This window comes from Antechinus flavipes, chromosome 2, assembly GCF_016432865.1.
Source record: "Antechinus flavipes isolate AdamAnt ecotype Samford, QLD, Australia chromosome 2, AdamAnt_v2, whole genome shotgun sequence".
Taxonomy (NCBI): Eukaryota; Metazoa; Chordata; class Mammalia; order Dasyuromorphia; family Dasyuridae; genus Antechinus; species Antechinus flavipes.
The window spans coordinates 134,982,160-134,998,960 of NC_067399.1; positions in this window are offsets into that span (position 1 = coordinate 134,982,160).

The window sequence follows — 16,801 nt, forward strand, 5'->3', positions numbered from 1 at the left end:
ACCTTTTAAAAATGAATGTTGAAAATTATCTTGTAACTGAAAAAATAAAATAAAATATTAACAAAATAAAATTAGTATAAAAATAAATAACAAAATGACTAATACATAAATATGTTTTGCATAACTGCACATATACAACCTATACCAGATTGTTTAGCATCTCAGAGAGCAGAAAGATTAGAGAGAGATAGAATTTGCAATTTAAAAGTTTAAAAATGAATGTTTAAAATTATTTTTCCACATAATTTGAAGAAAAAATGAAATATTGTTTTAAATAAATAATAAATTTAAAAATAAAATATATGCTTGTTGCAAGACTGACCAGTTGTCTTTTCATTTTCAGGATATGTCCAACTTTGGAATCAAATGAGATCATATTAGGTGCTTAATAAATGTTTATTCCCTTCTGAAGATGCAATAACTTTCTAATATAAGGAAATACAAAGGAAATTTTCCTAATGGAGAGAATTGTCTCAAGTTAGAATGGAGTATGCTGGAAAGATAGGAGAAAATTTCCCATCACTGGTAGTCTTCAGGCAGAGTCTGAACAACCTCTCATTAGGAACAGTAGGGACAGTATAAAATGTATAGAAGTTTGATTAAGTCTCAATTGTCTTCCAGATTTTACAGATCATAGAATTTTAGATCTATGATTCACAATAAATTGCAACACTGCATTGCTCAAATTTTGTATGTGGAAGTTCAATTTCTTTGTTCCTTAATAGGGCATTAGGGCAAAGGGGGAAAATAGAGAGGAGGAGGGGAAGGGAAGAAAAAGAGGAATGCAGATAGAGGATTCTGTAGAATTATACTGATGTTGAGTCAGTCATTTCCTGTTCCTGAGCCTCAGTTTATTTAACTGTAAAATATATGGATCTTATGATTTTGAGAGTTTTCTAAAGCTTAGAAATTTTATGGAATTCTCTGTCACATTGATAGAATGAAAGAGTTCCAAAGTTCCAGTCTGTAAGTTGGAAAGTTTCTCCTATCTGTGTGAGGGAGGTGAGAAGAGAGGTAAAGAAGAAAGAAATGAAGGAAGGAAAAAAAGAGAGGGAAGAAAAATAAGAAAAAAGGGGGGGAAAGCTTTAAACATTAAGTTTCCCATTTCAAAAGAGGTTCCAATCTTTCCCACACTATCAGCTGTCCAGTCAGGAAATCAGAAGCTCAGAAGCAGACATATTCATGCTACCATGGAAAGTTGTAGACATGCACAAAAGCTTCAAAGGAGAAGAGGAAAGAATGAAATAACCTTTACATCATGATGGAAGGTGTTCTGTTATTGTCTTCTGAGTGGCAAGAGAAGCAAAAGAAGACCACTTAGCTTGTAGAACTGAGCAGCCACCTCTTTCCACTTTGGGAGGCTCTAGGAAATCGAAAGTGAAGCAGCACATGCTTCAGTGACAGGAGGCCCATAAATCTGCCAAGATGGCTGCAGGAAGGAGACTGGGAGCCAGGATGTATTCCCCATGGAGCCTGGTGCTTGTTTACCTAACCTGTTCACTGCAAGAAAGTGCCCTGGCCTCCACTGGCCTTTCTCAAAGGACCTAGCTATTGTGGGAGGAGGGGTGGGATTTGGGGGCAGGAATAAATTGTATGTCTCTCAACCATCCCTTTACCAGTGGTACCTTTTATCCCAATAGCCATGGGAGCAAGACTATCTACAAGGTGTGATTATAGGAATACTTCCAAGAACCTATTACCACCATCACCCAACATGCACATACACATATACATACACACAAATACAAACACATACTACTGTCTTCCCATGGCATCATTCATGGTTGAAATGCACCAGAATTATTTTTTGGATCAAAGTCTAGGACATGCCCTTTATATTACAACCCTACTTCTACTCCTTGTCAAGAAGTAATCCACTAACTGTAATCAAATATTAACACTTCATACTGGAAAAATTTTAAGGCGTTAATTCATGCATACAGCCTCACAAGAGAGAGAGTTTAGAGGAAAGAATAGAAAGGTAGGTCTATGTTATAGAAGGGAACTTTTGTCATATATGAATTGGACTACATGCCATTGAAGTCCTTTCCAATTCTAAACTTCTATGATCCTACAAAGAGATGCATGTCAATCAGGGGAACTAATAGTAAATATCAGAAACTGTCCCTTTGACAATTATCAGTAATATAATGTGGTCCCTAAAAGAGTTAACAGGAGGTTATATTTAAAAAGTTTTTAAAAGCCCATAACATAGGAGAGAATTAGAAACAATGGATGAAAGTTGTGGAGAAGTGGGTTTCAATTTGGTCCAAGGAAAAAACTTTTTAATAATTAGAGCTATCCAAGACGAAATGGGTTTCTTCTAAGGGATATGAAGTTTCTAGTCATTATAGATCATAAAATTATGGCTCTAGTGTTGAAAGCAATCCAGCTCACTCATTTGGCAAACAAGGAAATTGAAATCACAAAAGATTAATTTGTCAAGATCATACAGAAGTAGTATTTGAACACAGCTCTTCTGATTCTATAGACAATGTTCTTAACACTGTTGTTTGTCCTTCAGACTTGAAAAGAATCAAAATGACATCACAATGTTGAGGTTGAGACACAGTAAATTTGACTGTGGCTGATCTCATTTTTGAAAGACTCCACTATAGATTGGACACAAATTGTTATAACACTACCTCAAAACCAGATATTATCATGGAGATTCTTGATTTAGATGGGAAGCCTGACTAGTCCTTTCCAACTCAGTCTATGATTTGGATGGTTTTACTCTATCCTTTGGAAAGGTGTGTAGAAAACAACAGGAGATGGAGTTGTGAACTAGTGCAACCATTTTGGAAAACCATTTGAAACTATATACGAATGGTTATTAAACTATGCTATTAAACCTTTTGGCCCATCAATATCGCCACTAGCTCTGCATCCCAAAGAGATCAAGGAAAAGAGAAAATGACCTCTTTGTACAAAAACATTTTAGAAACTCTTTTTTTGTGGTACAAAGAATCTAAAAGCAAGTGGATGTCCATCAATTGGAGAGTGTCTAAAGAAGTTGTGATGTATGATTATGATGGAATATTATTGTACTATAAGAAATGATGAACAGGATAATTTCAAAAAATATAAGAAGATTTATATGAAGTTATGCATATAACTTACTTGAATGAAGTAAGCAGAACCAGAAGAGCATATAGTAACAGCAATATTATAATAGTAATCAACTATGAAACTTGTTTCAAAGGCCTCATTAAAAAAAAAAAAACTGTTATGTACCTCCAAAGAAAGAACTCTGAGTAGACATTGAAGTTTTTTCATTTTATTTTAATGGAATTTTTCACAACATGGATAATATGGAAAAATGTTTTGCATCACTTCATATGTGTAATAGGTATTGTATTTCTTACCTGAGAAGGGAAGAGGGAGTGGTGAGAGGGAGAGACTTTGGAAATTAAAATAATTTTTTATTTTAAAAAAAGCAACCTAAGAGGGACCATAGGACAAAGTTCCAGAAGCAGACTAGTGTCCCAAGGGGTGGTAGTTCTCATTTCATCTAAATTCTATGTAACGCTGAACGTTAAATTGTAGCATATATATGTCTCATTTTTAGAGTGATAGAATCATGAAGCATTAGATATTAAAGAGCTCTTACAAATAATATGATCCAATCATCCTTATTTTACAGATGTCAAAAGCAAATCTCAGCGAAAGGAGGTGACTTGCTTTGGTCAACACCCTCTTCTGACTAAAGCATTAGACTGTATCTAATGAGATAGAATTAACAGGGATAAATATAAATTCTTTCATTTAAATACCAAAAAAAAATCACCTTCACAAATATTATATAGCATGAACAAATACCAATTGTTCTGAAAAAGATCTAGGGATTTTAGTGGGCTGCAAATCTTAGAACAGTCAGAAAAGTTATGTAACAGAAAAAAGCCAATGTGTTTGTAAGCACACATTAAAAGAGTTATATCATCCAGAAATAGGGAGTTAACAATTCCACTGTTTCTCTACCTTCATTGAATCTCATTTGGAGTCTAATGTTCGGTTCTAGGAACTATAGTTTAAGAAGGACATTGATGACCTGGAAAGTATCCATAGAACCACAGCCAAGATGCTTAATAGATTTGAGGCTATGGCATATGAGGATGAAGGTTGAAGGAACCTGACATGTTTAACCTAGAGAAAAGAAGACTTGGTGGAAAGGGGAGAAGGCTATGATCACAAGTTTCAGGGACCTGAAGATCTATCAGGTGAAGAAGTGGTTAAATTTGTTCTGTTTGACACTAGAAGGTCAAAGCAACAGCAATGAGTAATTGAAAAAATGGGAGGACATGAAGATAAGTTTTAGTCTGGATATCAGAAAAAAATATTCTTATCCATTGTGAGAAGTAGGATTCTGCCTCTTTGGAAATCTTAATACCGAGCCTAGACAATCTCTTGTCAAGTATGGTATACAGGATATTCCTTTCTTGTATGGACTAAACAAGATACTCACTGAGGTCCCTTTCAACTCTCAGATCCTGGGAGTCTGTGAAATAAGAGTAGTAAAAGAGCCAAAATATCCTAAGTAATTGGTATTACACCATTAATAAAAGTAATACCAAATCCTCTAAACTTTTCATGTATCCACCTATTTCTCAATCAACCAGTAAGCATTTATTATTATAAGTATTATAAATAAGTCACTGTTTCATGAATACAAAGACAAAAATGAAATGATTCCTATCTTCAAGGAGATTTAAAAAACAATGTATAAATATAGAGACAGAGATATAGATATGGATATGGATATAGAGCTAAATATATACATATCCATATATTAACATATATATTATTTTCCTCATCTATAAAATAAGAGGGACTTATAGGAAAGCTTTGATTCACTGATTCTAAAAGTGAAAAAAGTATATACAAAATAAATACTAAGTATTTTGTTGCTGATTTTTTTAATGGTGTGGACACAAATGCCTGAGAGAATGAATAAAGGTTTCAGATAGAAAGTGATGCTTGAATACAATTTTGAAAAAAAGAAATTCTAAGAGGTAGAAGTTGGAAGGGAGAGTACTCCTACCAGTACCAAGGCATAGAGAAACAGGAGAAATAGATGTTATTTGTAAGGAAGAGGAGAAAATAGAAAGGAATAAGCATTTACTAAGAACTTACCATGGTTCAGGCACTATGCTAAGTATTTTGTAAATATTGTATCATTTGATCTTTACAACAACCCTGAAAGTTAGATGCTTTTATTATTCCCATTTTACAGTTGAAGAAACTGAGGCAATCAAATGTTAAGTGACTTGCCTATGCACTTTCTGACACCAGATATATAGCCCTCTATCCCCTGTGCCACCTAACTGTAAGGAACAGTGAGATGATCAATAAAGCAAATAGCAGTGAGGAGAGAGGGAGAAGGTAAAGCTAAACAGGTAAATTGGGACAAGTTTATAAAGATATTTAAAAGTCAAACAGATATTTGAATTCGATCCTAAAAGTGATAAGAAGTAATTGGAGTAGTTTCAATTTAGTCTCAAAATAGCTTACTAGTAAAAAAAAAATCTATAAAAGCCCTACTTTACACACACATACAAAAGGATACACATTTCTCTGAAAGGTCAGCAACCTTCCAGGAACATATATCTTTCAGACACTCAATTTACAAAAAATAATCGGGGACTGAGGAATGAAACTTCTGCCAAGAAACTCAACTTCACAAAGTACTCACACTGTATCCAGAGAAACTCTAAAGAAAATACCTCGACAGACCAAGAGAGATGAGTACCAGCTCCATCTCTCCCTTTGCTTTACTCTGAGCTAAACAGAGCTCCCATTCTGAAAATGGAAGCAGCCATCTTATTCATAAGGTTTCTATAAGTGTATAATCCCTTCCAATAAAGTTTAAATCTGACCTTAGACATCTACTAGCTGTATGACTCTACCTTAGTTTTCTCAACTGTAAAATGGAGATAATAATAATAATAATAATACTTATTTCCTGTAAATTATTCAGCACATAGTAAGCTCTTTTGAAGGAGGGAGGGAGGCAGTCAAGGTTAAGTGACTTGTCCAGAGTCACACAGCTAGTAAGTGCAGATACCTCAAGTCCCCCTGACTCTATCTACTGAACCATCTAGCTACCTCCCCTGTCCTTTTTTTTTTTTTTAAGAAATCAAGGTTAAATAACTTGCCATAGTATATTCTTCATAAATGTTTATTTCTTTCTTTCCTTATTTGTCCTAGAAATAGGAGACTGTCAGGAATTCTGCATAATGCTCCCTCATTATATAGCATTAATTAAGTCATTCTCCTTCATGGGATCAATTTCCTTGACTAAAAAATGAGGTGTTTGGATCCAAAGTTCTTCTAACTTTTAAAGGCTATGTGTCTGTGACCCTCACTCTCTCTCTTATGATTTTAGAATGTTCATCTTGTTCTGTTTTTTGCACCACTACTCAATCAACAAGTATTTCATATTTAATATCTGTACTTATCAGAATATGTATTATTTTTATCAGATCCCTCATATTAGAGAAAAATCCATAAATTCCCCCAAAAACCTAATTTGTCAATAAAGGATTTTTTTTTTGCTTTTGCTTTTTTTTTTTTTTTTACTGCAGTCTAGACCATCAAATTGCTTAATATACCATATAAAGCCTCATAAATAACAACTTCCCAAATAGTAACTCTAAGTCTTGGAATCCTCCCCAAGTCCTGTATTAATTCCTCCAGTGTGAAGGCTTTTCCAATGATTTCAGTCCATAAATGCATAACTAGTGGTTTCTCGTATTACCGTGTAATCCTTAATACTATCACTTATACTTTATTGCCATTATCACTGATCCTCTGATAGAGGATAAAACGTTTTTCTCAAAATTTGAAACTCATAAATCACCATGATTGTAACTGATCCTACTTTTCCAACATCTTGGTTTTACTTCTAACCTGTCTGAAATTGCTACTTGAGTTATTAATGAGCATTTCTGCTCGCATCATTTAACCTTGATCTCTCTCCCATTCCTGCCTTAGAAAAACTGTGGGTAGGGCAAAGAAAATCCTGGTCACATCCAAATATCTATTTCATTCTATAAATGTCATACATCATACCTCTCTGTCAGGAGATGGATAGTAGTCTTCAGATTTGCTCCTTTGTTTTAAGGTTAGTTGTTATATAGATTGAAGTTCTTTAGTCTTTTGAAATTCTTCATTTCTATCATTTGTTGTTCACTTTACAATGTTGTTATGATTAAAAATACTTCTTGTTCTTCTCACTTCATGTGGTATCAATTCAGAGGAGTCTTCTCTTATTCCTCTGAAATGATCTCTTTCTTCATTTCTTACAGCATAATGTAATTCCCTTACATTCAAACACCATAATTTGTTGGGCTATCTCCTAATTGATGGATATGGCCAATAGGGGGATTTGTTTTGCTTGAGTATGCATATTTGTAACAAAGGTTTTCTTTTCTCCCCCACTGTATGAGGGGATAGGGGGTAAAAGGGAGAGAAAAAAACTCAACTAGCATTTATTAAGTACTTATTATGTGCTTAGGTACTGTAATAAATTGTGGGGATTAAAACAGGGGATGTCAGGCTCATGTGATTAACAAAATCAAAATTACAAAAGAAAAGAAAAAGTATGGAAGTCAAGAGACATAGGCAGTAGTCATGGTTCCGACAAATCATTTCATCTCCCTGGCCTCAGTTTCCTCCTCTGTAAAAGGGAACTCAGTTCGTTTTAATGTCCCTTCTTAACAGTCTATGATTTTCTGCCTAGCCAGAACCATAACCAGGAGTTCAGATAACTGGACTAAATTTAGCCTTGGGCTGGATGAATAAAGAAGAGGTCTCTGGTCACTATTGTATATGGTTTAGATGCATGGAGGCAGATTTTAGGAGCTGAGGATGTCAACAAACCAGAAAACCAGAGTAGTTGGGATAAATAACTGGAGTGGAGAAAATGGGAATTAGGTTCTAAAGAGGTTAACAAAAGAACCTGATGATCAGAGACAAAAAGGATCTGAACAAGATGGAGAAATAGTTAAAGCTAAGTAATAGCAGGATAGGACTGATTTGAAAATGGCACCAGGGAGCAAGAAATAAGACGATTCTTTCTCTTGGTACTGAGTATCAGAAAAGGAACATCCAGCCTTAGAGAGGGCATCAAAAGATGGATTCTGAGAGATAGGGATCAAGGAGGGAGAAAATAGGAATAATATTTCTAAAGAGCTCTGTCTTAGTCAACTGAGGAGTTCCATAGTGTACAGGGATGAATATGGCAATATTGACAGGAGAAAGTCAGATTTCAGTGAACACCACAAGATGTAATGAATGTGAGAGGAACAGATCTAGGACTATAGAATCATAGATTTGGAGCTAAAAAAGATTATAAATGTCATCTAGTCTAATCCCCTTATTTTACAGGTGAGGAATCTGAAGCCTAGATAAAGGAAAGGAAATTGTCTGAGTCACAAGATGTTATTGAGTCATTTCAGTTATGTTCAACCCTTTGTGAGAGGATCCTGGAGTGGTTTACCATTTTCTTGTTCAGCACTTTTTGCAGAATAGGAAACTGAGGCAAACACAACTAGTAAGTGTCTGATTTGAAATTCATGAAAAAACGCTTCTTAACTCCAGACCTAGTACTTTGTCCACTGCACCATTTAGCTACTAAAGTCACATTGCTAGTAAGAAGTTAATCAAGATTATAAATCAAGCCTTATTCTAACTCCCCTGATTTTCTCACTGTACCATAACAGAGGAGAATCCAGAGACAGTCTTGGAAATGGAGTGCAAAAGAAGATACAGACTGACAAGGGTCAATTAATTTATACTGGGGCAAAAGAGAGAGGCAGCCAGGGTATATTCAGCCAGTGCAAATATCCTCTATGCTAATAATTTCTCTCCATCTGATCTGATTTCATTCCAAATTCAGTGTGTTTTCAGGGGTGGGATAAGGCTGTAAGAAGAGTCATAGGGAATATACAGTTAATCTGGAAAGCTTGTATATATTACTGGACAATCTCACAATTTGCTTTCCTTCAACTCCATTTTAGAAAATGTATTTCTTCATCCCTTATCTGAGTAATTCTCCAGGCAGGGGGAAGATACTGAAACTCCAGGAAGGCCAAATGATAGTCTTCCAAGGGAGATCTCATTTCTGATTCAGTGGGGAACTGAGCCCACCCTCTATTGAAATCCCATCCATTTTTCAAGACCTAGTTCAAATGCAACTTACTCCATGAAGCAGCCAGACATATGTATTTCTTCCACAGACACCTACAGTATTTTGTTATCTCTCCTGTGTTCTTGTCATAGTCTACCCTAAAGGATGACTGGTGCATGTGTAAATACTAAAGTAATTTTTGTTTATTTGTCATAAGACCCTCACCTCCATCTTCTCTATCATAACTGGGACTTTTCATTTTTGATTTTTGTATCTCCAGCACAGAGCTTGGTGCATAATAGTTGATTAATAAATGTATGATTATTTCTTCCTTTCACCAATGGCTCAACTCAGCCCTCTGCAAAAAACAGATATTTAATGAATGTTAATAAGAGCTAGAATTTATGTATGCCTGTCTAAGATTTTAAAAAAAGCTTTCCGTGCTTTATACTATGCAATTCTCTCAACAACATAGTAAGGGAGGGACTATTGTCCTTGTTGCTCATAACTGAAGCTGAGAGTGGTTGAATCGCTCTCTCTCTTTCTCTCTCTCTCTCTCTCTCTCTCTCTCTCTCTCTCTCTCTCTCTCTCTCTCTTTCTTTCTCTCTCTTGCTTTTTCTTTCTCTCTCCTCTCTCTCTCTCTCTTCTCTCTCTCTCTCTCTCTCTCTCTCTCTTTTTCTGTGTCTCTCTCTACACACACACACACACACACACACACAAGCTCTGGGGACACTGGATTTGTTGCTCTTCCTCAAACAATACATTCCATTTCTTAATACCATTTCCAAAGTTAAAGGCTTCTTCTCCCATACCCTCTGATATTAAGAAGAGAGACTATTCTATTCCTTGGCCTCTGCATCTTCTCATTCCTGGAATGTTCTCCCTCATCTCTGCCTCCTGACTTTCCTGGCTTCCTTCAAGTTCTAACTGAAATCCCACCCTCAGAGACAGAAAGTCTTTAATTCTAGTATTTTCCTCCTATAGATTATTTCCAATTTATTCTGTATTTAGCTTCACAGTACATAGTCATTTGCATGTTGTCTTTCCCATTGGTCTAGGACCTTCTTAAGAGCAAAAATCCTTTTTTTTTTTTTTTAACATTTTGGGAGTTGGGGTATTTTTTTTTTTTGGTTTTGTTTGGTTTTGTTTGTTTTTTGCTTTGGAGGCAATCAGGGTTAGGTTACTCAAACAGAGTCATAAAGCTAGTGGTAAATCTGAGGTAAAATTTGAACTTAGGTCTTTCTGACTGGGGAGATGGTATTTTGTCCACTATACCACTTAGCTATTCCCATATTTTACCTTTTGTTGTGTCCTCAGTACAGTGCCTTAATAAATATGTCTTGGCTGACTATCAGATTGGCATCCCTTCCTGTTTTTAAAGACCTGTATGACAAGAGAGTCCACACCTTCACATAGAAAGCAGTGAGAGAGAAGAGTGGAGAGAAGACCATCTGGATACCAATTCTGAAGAAGATGGCAGGTTAAACTCAGACATTGATTATAAGAGCAAATATCCTTTACACTTGCTTATGGAATGCTAGGGAGATTTGTGGTTTAGAGAATGGGATAAAGTGTTGTCATAAATCTCCACCAGTCCCACAAGCACAGAATAAGTGGGAAAGAAAGAATAATATTTCTGTTTGTAACAGTCCTTTTTGTAGTGGCAAAGAATTGGAAACTGAATGCATGCCCATCATTTGAATAATGGCCAAATAAGTTATGGTTATATGGATGCTAGGGAATATTATTGTTCTATAAGAAATGACCAGCAGGATGATTTCAGAGAGACCTGGAGAGACTTTCATGAACTGATGGTGAGTGAAATGAGTAGAACCATGAGAATAACAACATTATAAGATGATCAATTCTGACATGGCTCTTTTCAATAGCAAGATGATTCAGGCCAGTTCCAATGGTCTGATGATGAGGGGACTCATTTGCACCCAGAAAGAAAATTGTAGGAACGGAGTGTGGATCCCAACATACTATGTTCATCTTTTTGTTGTTGTTTGCTTACATTTTGTATTCTTTTTCATTTTTTTCTTTTTGATCTGATTTTTCTTGTGCAGCAGAATTGTGGAAATATGTATAGAAGAATTGCACATGTTTAATATATATTGAATTACTTTCTGCCTAGGGAAGAGGGTGGGGAGAAGGGAGAGAAAAAATTTGGAACACGAGGTTTTGCAAAGGTAAATGTTGAAAATTATCTATATATATGTGTTTTGAAAATAAAAAACTTTAATTTAAAAAAATAATATTTCCTAGAGTCTCTGTCCTTTGTACTCTGTATTTACAATATATGGAGCATGTGGGGCACTAGGTAACACAGGAGATAAAGTGCTGGGTTTGGGGTGAGAAATACTCATCTTCCTGAGTTCAAATCTTGCCTCCAACATTTGGTAGGTGGGCAAGTCATTTAATTCTATTTGCTTCAGTTTCCTCATCTATAAAATGAACTAGAGAAGGAAATAACAAACTACTTCAATAGTTTTGCCAAGAAAACCCCAAATAAGGTCATGAAAAGTTGTACACAACTGAAAAAAACTGAACAATAACAGTACATGTGGTGGAGTACAAAGAAACCGCTTTCAAACTCTAGTTGCACCATTTCACCATCTTTGCACCATGGGCAAGTAACTTTTTTGGCTCCGTTTTCTTTTATTATAAAACAAAGGGATCTGACCCCAGAATTCTCTTCTAGATCTAAAGCTGGGCTCCTGAGCTACCTCAGGGCCCCTCACCTCTTCTCCCTTTGCTTGCTGAGTTCTGCTCCAGCCATTACAAGTTGAAGTAGAATCCAGAGTTGAGGTGGGTTGGCGTTGGGGGGAAGGGAAAAGGAACAACAAGGGACTGTGTGCATTGACCCAGACTGCTAAGAAAAAATCCATGGAAGCAAATCCCCCCTTCCTGAGTTGAAAGGGCATGATAAAGGCTTGAGAACATGACCCTCGCTCTCCAAGCCTTTTCACTCTCTCAGCTTGTCTCCGACACGTAATATTTCCATTGTTCCAAGGATAACTAGCCTCGGAACATGAGATCCGTGGGCTGTGCAGAACACTGTCTCCCACCCATTATTCTCTGGGAGGGGGTAGGAATGTTTCTGGTGGAGTCAGACTTCAAGGTGCATGTGCAGGGGGGGCCTTAGGGCACACACAGAAAACAGAAGACACAGACTCTGTAGTTAGGTGAACATTCCCTGCAGATTTGAGTTGTAAGGCAGGAAGAATGGGGAGTGAAAGATGTGCCCAGGCAGGTAAGCTGCAGGAGACCTGACTCTTCTCCTTACACACCTTCATCAACCTATTAATCCCTGTCACCCGCATTCACCTGCCACCTTTCCACTTCTAAGCCTGGAGCCTTCTCACTGGACTCTCAGACACCCTTACTCCCTATCCTTGTTTGCTTTTCCAAATCAAGGCAACCCATAACAAACCCCTACATGACTCTTCCTTTCAAGCTTTATGTTCTCTTCCATTCTGCTACCTGAAAAGCTGTCTCTTTCCTTAGTTCTGCAAATTCAATTAGGACAGTCCATCCTTCTTGAGATTGTCATATAAGACTAGGACATGAATGGACCCAGAATCCTATAATCCTCTCTGAGGCTGATTCTGGGATAGGAGGACCCTCAAGGGTGTGAGATAGTGTGAGACAGGTTAGTGTAGAATCTCTCCTCACAAAGATTCAAATTCAAAGTGTTCCTTCCCCAAAGGCCAGGCTCAAGAAGCATAATAGACTATATTAGTTATCCTGATTGCATGGTGCATTTGTTGACCTCTCCTATCCAGTTCTTCCTCCCTCCTCCTGCCCCATTCAACTCTACTTCTCCAAGGACAATGGCAGCAACTAAGATGATTTTTACCAAATGACTGATTTTAGTTCATTGAGCAAGAAGCAGGACCACCAAGGAAACTTTTCTCGAGGCTGCAGATGGGATAATCTCACAAACCCAGTGACAAGAGAGATATTCTCCAGAGACTCATGATTCATTTATTAGATTGGGTCCCTGTAAAAGTGTCCCATGACAGATACCCAAACTCAAACTCTACTTGAGGTCCCCATGTGCTTCCAGTTCTAGACACTTCTGCCTAAAAGGTCCCAGGGAAACTTTGGAGCTCCTGCACAAGTTCTTCCAAGGATATCAAACCACAAAATATGTTTCAAATTCATATATTCTCCTGAGGCCAATTAGCTAATGCTATTAGTTTCATCTTTGCTCTTTTGGGGGTGTTTGTGGATGTTTTTAAAGAAAGGAAAGATATGCAAATGAGCATATAACAAGGCTTAATAAGATTGGGGTAACATTTTAATAGGGCCCATTCAAACTATAAACAAGTCCCCTGACTGTTGCTTCTTGCCTTTTAGTCTTTGCATTTTCTTTGGTTATAGAAAACCAGTCCCCTGAAATTTCTGCAAATATCAGAATCAGAATCAGGATCAGAATAATTAACATTAACTAGCACTTGAAAGTTTACAAAGTGCTTTACAATTATCTCATTTTGATCCTCTCAAACAACCTGTAAGGTAGGGTGCTATTATTATTCTCATTTTGCAGATGAGAAAGCTGAAGTTAAAAATTAAGAGATTTGCCAGGATGGCACAGCTAGTAAGTGACTTAGGTACAATTTGCATTCAAGTCTTCCAGACTTCAAGTGCAGAGCACTGTCCACTGGGCCACTTATCTGCTTCCTAAAAAGGCATGATCCAGGCCTGTACCTGGATCCAAACAGCTATATTTCCAGGTTGAAATGTATATGTTAATAAAGAGATAAGCAATTCCTTCCCTCCCCCTCCCCCACACATACATACATACGTACAGAGTCAGCTCCCCAACATTATGTATATGCAACCTAACCATTATGTAAGTTTTCTTTTACCATTTTCCTCTCTTCATTGTCTAATGGTATACACACTAAAAGAAAACCTACAGATTCTGCATTATACTTTGACATTTCTCCCTAAAATACTGTAACTTAAAATGCCTTGACTCTTCGATGGTTGCATCTCAATTCAACTCAATTCAGCAAAGAATCCTTGAGAGTACAGGAAAGAAATATCATGGCCCAATAGATATGGCACTAGGCTTGAACTCAGAAAAAAATCTAGTTTCAAATACTTACTACTTGTGTGGATTCAAACAAGTCATTTAGCCAATAACTGCCTCAGTTTCTATAAAATTAATAGATTTGATTTTATGATCTCTATGATCTCTAAAGTGCTTTCTACCTTTATGATTCAGTGTCCTGGACAATAAAGAGACTAATATGAAAAAAGAGAGTATAATCTGGTGAGTAAAGGGGTGGGATAGGAAACATGCATACAGGAATCTATAATCAGGGTAAGATTTTGAAACCATGATATAATAATAATAGAATATAATTACAATTTGAAACTGGTCTCTCCTTCTTTGTGGAGGCCAATAAGAAGAGAATAGTAATTAATTGATGATGTCCAATGGTTAAAAAGATTGGGGGGGGGGGGTTAGATCTGATAATCTACTGGAAAGAGTGATCCAATTCTGGAGAAATAATAACAATATAATATAATAGTAGAAAATGATTTCGTGAATAGGAGAGTAAGATGGAGTAGGCTAAGAGATGCAATGAGGATTCAGGTTTTATGAGGGAGTCAATTTACTAAATTGCAACTTGAAGGAAGGGAAGGAAATCAGTGGGCACATTCTAGAGAAGTTAGAAGCAGTATGTTTTAGGTATGGGGAATACAAAAGAAGAGTGAGCAGAGTGAGATCAGGATCCTTAGTGTGTGTGAAAGAGACTCCCTTGAAATAAATTTGAAGAGGCAAGTTAGAACTTAACCTACCTACATTATGGCATGACAGCCTAATACCTCTTATTGCTTTCTTTTAGTAATAGGGAGCTATTGAAAGTTTCTGAGCAAAGCTAAAACATAATGAGATTTCATAGGATCATGGCATTTAGAGTCATAAAAGACCATCTTCTTTGAAAAGTTAAAATAAAACATCAAGAGGATGTACAAAATATTTTCCCTACTGTTCTAAAGCAGGAGTTCTAAACTTATAATCCTTGAAATTATTTTAATATTTTAATAACTTTACTTCAATGTAATTTATTTCCTTTGTAGTCCCATGTATTTTGTGCATTTAGACAGATTCTGAGAAAGGGGGACATAGTCTTCATTAGATTGACTGCCAAAAGAGTTCATTACACATGCAAAAAAAAAAAAAAAAAAGTAAAACCCCAGTTCAAAAGCAGCCTGAAGGGCAAGTAGTGAAACATGCTCAAATAATTTAAATGATTTGCCCAAGCTCACACATTAAGTCAGCTGTGAAACTAAAGTCAGCAGCCAGGCCTCTGGACTCTCCATCCTGCGTGCCTACATCCTTTGCATTAACTTCTACTTAAAGAAATAGCTGCTTACTGTAATCCCTTGTCGAAGAACTGTGCCAAACAGAAAAACTTGGATGGTCATAGACCATGTCATACCAGGAGAGAACTTTTTGGCAGCTGTTCATTGGAAAGACATAGGTATGTATCATCTTGTAATAACTTGCCATCTAAAATGCATCCTCCTCTGTGGGACTGGACTCTGTCCCAGGGAGGGTGGGGATGGCAAGAGGTGCTGCAAGGCAAAAACATGTTCTTCAGATGCCTGAGTTTCCGGTGAACACCAGGCAGGGCACTAATTCCAGGGCAACACAGGGCAAGCAGTATTTTATTCATCAACAGCGGAGCAGGGCAGAGATAAGAATTAAGGTTGGCAGCTCAAGGGACTCCTGTGTGCCTGCACACATCAGTGCCATGAAATCTTTGGATTTCATTTCCAAGAAATTAGTCAAAAATGCTAGCAGCCACATATAATAATCTATCTTCTAATGGAATGAGATCCAACCTCCCCAGCAGTACTAAGTATGTATATGTTTGAATTGAGCAATTTCCCACCTTTGCATCACCACTCTCTTTTTTGAGACCTCCCCCACACATCTGGCACAATGGGGGGAGTTGGATCACTCTTTCCAGTAGGCTATCATATTCACATACATTCCCAATCTTTCTAATCACTGGACATTATCAACTAACTCCCATTCCCTTATTGACCTTATTGGCCTCCACAAAGAAGAAGATGCCATTTTCAAAAGATTTAATACTAGTTGATTTGTGTAAAATCTAAACACCTTAAGACTTTTTTCCAGCCATACATTTTGCTTAGGTGAATCTGTTTGCCCCAGACCACATAACATTCACTTGAACCATGTCTAAAGGTTTCAGTTCAAAGCTATGTTAAGGTCCTGACACCGTTTCCTATGCTATCATTGAAAAATCCTTGAATTTTGAGTCAAATAACTCAGCTGTGTTCAGTTTCTCTAACTCCATGTGATTTTGAGAAAATCATTTCCCCTCTCAATGACCGGTGTGTCTGGCTGGCTATGTGACAGTTCCACAAAATCTTCCCTTTTGGTTTCCTAAGAAAACAGAAATGTCAATAGTCAAAGCTTATGGTTCATCTTCTCATGTAAAATGAGGTTAGAACAGATGATGTCTAAGGCTCTTTCCAATAACAAATCCTATCAAATCTAGGAAGCCATATTCTTTATTTTCTTCACACTATATTCCCTCCCCTTATGAGCTCTCCATCTCTCTCTCTCTCTCTCTCTCTCTCTCTCTCTCTCTCTCTCTCTCTCTCTCTCTCTCT